The sequence below is a fragment of the Galeopterus variegatus genome, unplaced genomic scaffold (assembly GCF_000696425.1).
Source record: "Galeopterus variegatus unplaced genomic scaffold, G_variegatus-3.0.2 Scaffold7886, whole genome shotgun sequence".
Classification (NCBI taxonomy): Eukaryota; Metazoa; Chordata; class Mammalia; order Dermoptera; family Cynocephalidae; genus Galeopterus; species Galeopterus variegatus.
This window is the reverse complement of record NW_007733997.1, coordinates 56,302-59,643: the sequence shown is the minus strand read 5'-3', so window position 1 is coordinate 59,643 and position 3,342 is coordinate 56,302. Positions and strand designations below refer to the sequence as shown.

Genomic DNA, 3,342 nt, shown 5'->3' with positions numbered 1-3,342 from the left:
ATCGTGGAACATGGATATCAATCTTATATATGTCTATGAATATATGTACTAAAACAAACTATTTATTCAAATTTCTCTTCCTATTTAGACTCTATTTGGAGAAATGGATTCCATAATCAATTATCACCAATGACTGTGGGGGCACTGTGGACACCAAGCTGCATAAGAGAATGGATCCTAATGAAGAGAATGAACCCAATTACCAGCTGTAATGCAGACTAGGATGCTAAAGTCCACCTTATCGGATGTATGGTTAAGGAAGTCACTAAGGAAGGAATGATGAGCACAAGAGAAAAATTAGGACCTCACATTTGCCTTTACTATAAAATTACATGAAATATTTAATGCCACATGGGAGCAATATGATGCACAACTATTTTTCAGTAAAAAAAAATAATAATTTTTTGGTATTTTACATATTATGTTAGAATAAATTATTCTTACGAAACCCATGTTTTCAATCATATAATTGGAATTTTCTAACTATTTTGGATCCAAATTTGGGAGTAACTTGTGAAAATAGAAAAATGGACAAACGGTAAAACCATCTACATACCAGAGACAGCAGAAAGCTTAATAAAGTGAGATACTTTAATTGTTTAACTAAGAAAGATCAAAGTAATATAAATTCCAATAAAGAACCAGAAGCTTCAGCACAGCAAAGGAAACAATTAACAGAGCAGAAGGGAAACCGACAGAGTGGGAGAAAATATTTGCAAACTCTGTGTCTGACCAAGGATTAATATCTAGAATATACAAGGAAGTCAGACAACTTAACAGTAAAAAAGCAAATAACTTATTTTAAAAATGGGCAAAAGAACTGAACAGTCATTTATCAAAGGAAAATATATAAATGTCCAGCAGACACATAAATAAATGCTCAACATCAATCAGCATCAGGGAAATGCAAATCAAAACCACATTAAGATACGATCTCACCCTGGTTAGACTGGCTATTATCAAAAAGATGGAGAACAATAAATGTGCTGAGGATTTGGAGAAAGGGGAACCCTCTTACACTATTCATGGGACTGTAAATTGGTGCAGCTGTTATATAAAATAGTATGGATATTTCATAAACAACTTCAGATAGAATTGCCATACAATCCAGCAGTTGCACTGCTGTGTAGATATCCAAAGAACTGGAAATAATCATGTCAAAGAGATACCTCCACGCCCATGTTCATAGCAGTTCTATTTATAATATCCAAGAGTTGGAACCATGCGAAATGTCCATTGTCAGATGAGTGGATAAGAAAAATGTGGTACTTATACAAAGCGGAATAATACTCTGCCGTAAAAAAGAATGAAATGTTGCCATTCACAGCAGCATGGATGAACGTAGAGAAAATCATGTTAAGTGAAATAAGCCAGGCACAGAAAGGGAAATATCATATGTCATCACTCATAAGTGGAAGCTAAAACATAAACATAGAAATAAAAGAAAGAAAGATACAACATTCAAAATAATACATTGACTTTTCAAAAAGAGAACTGAGGTCACTAGAATTGGTAAGTGGGGAGCAGGGAAGGGAGGGCTATGAACAGTGATGACAGTGTATATTGTTGAATATAATAATTATTCTGACTTGCCCATCACATATTGCACACAAGTATTAATATTCAACTCTGTACCCCACAGATACGTACAATCAACTATGTTACAATAATATTTAAAGAATCAGAAAGAGTAAGTTGTACTATTATAATAAGTTAAAACAAATCACAATTTCTGTATCTGAGTCTTTGATCCCTGCAATCAGGGGCACATCTTCAGCAGCAGTACAATTGGTCATTTTATAGTTTCCTACCAAAGAATCTTCTCAGAGCCCTCTTTATGTCTTTATTCCTCAGACTGTAGATGAAGGGGTTCAGCACGGGTGTGACCACAGTGTACATCACTGAGGCTGCAGCACTTGAGTGTGAGTTGTGTGTAGCAGCAGAACTAAAGTATACTCCTAAGATTGTACAATAAAATAGGGAGACAACTGAGAGGTGAGATGCACAGGTGGAAAATGCTTTATACTTCCCCTGAGCTGATGAGATTGCACGTATGTCGAGCTGTTGAGATTGCACGTATGGAAGAAACTATCTTACAATAAGAGTAAAGGATACCAGCAAGAGGTCCTCCACCCAACATCACAGATGCAAAATATATCACCAAGTCATTAAGAAAAGTTTCAGAACAGGCAAGATGGATCATGTCATTAAGAAAAGTTTCCGAACAGGCAAGATGGACCACCTGATTAAGTTCACAGAAAAAGTGGGGGATTTCCAAGTCTGTGCAGAAGGACAGCTGCAACACCAGTAAGGTGTGTACCAAGGACTGCACCCCACTGATGATGACAGACACCAGCACCAGCAACACACAGAGCTGGGGACTCATGATGACCGTGTAGTGCAGAGGGTGACAGATGGCCACAAACCGGTCATAGGCCATCACAGCCAGGAGAAAGTCATCTAACAGTGAAAAAAACGTGAAAAAGTACATCTGGGTGATGCAACCTGCATATGTAATGACTTTTCTCTTTGTCTCGATGTTCAGCAGCATCTTTGGGATGGTTGTGGAAGTGAAACAGATGTCTGCAAAGGACAGGTTGGAGAGGAAAAAGTACATGGGCGTGTGGAGGAGGACATCTGAGAAGATGGCCAGGAAGATGAGTAGGTTTCCAAACACAGTGATCAGGTACATGGCGAGGAAAAGTCCAAAGATGAGGGGCTGCAATTCTGGTGTCTCTGAAAAACCCATAAGAAGAAATTCTGAAATTTGTGTATCATTTCCTGGTCCCATGTGGAGAAGTGCTATTAGGAAAGAGAAAAAAACATAAGTCTTTTCACACAAATGGCCATTATTCACAGAGTTAAAATGTTACTTTTTTTTTTCAGTCATTAAACTATCTTTTACATTTTGTGTATAGATACGGTCCCATTTAGGGTACTCCTAGAGCTGTCTCAGCCATTTCATTAGGAGGAATCCCTGTTCCACTGAGAAATTATTTCTTTCATGCACTTGAGGATTGTAGTTGACTGATTGTTATGTCCAGGCACTGTCTGCACAATGAGTATTTTATGCTGAAAAACAAATGTCCCTGCAATTCAGTGATGAAGAAGAAATAACATAAATACGTAAAACTGACAGATTGTATCATGTACTATATAGAAATGAAAGTAGGTGAAAGATAGAAAATAGATTTTGGGGGCTATGTTACAGAGGTTCTAGCAGGACCACTGCATTTGGCAGGGGGAATGACTCATGCAAAGTCTCTGAGGAAGGGGCTTGTTTCAGATGGTCAAATCCAAAGAGAAAACCAGTGTGTCAGGGTTATGAGCAAGATGGAGAGT

The 3,342-nt window shown here is 37.7% G+C and overlaps 1 pseudogene; it reads right to left on the bottom strand.

Annotated features, from left to right (window-relative positions):
* Nucleotides 1–1,797: 1,797 nt before the first annotated feature.
* On the bottom strand, nucleotides 1,798–2,791 carry LOC103607946 (annotated as a pseudogene).
* Nucleotides 2,792–3,342: the final 551 nt, after the last annotated feature.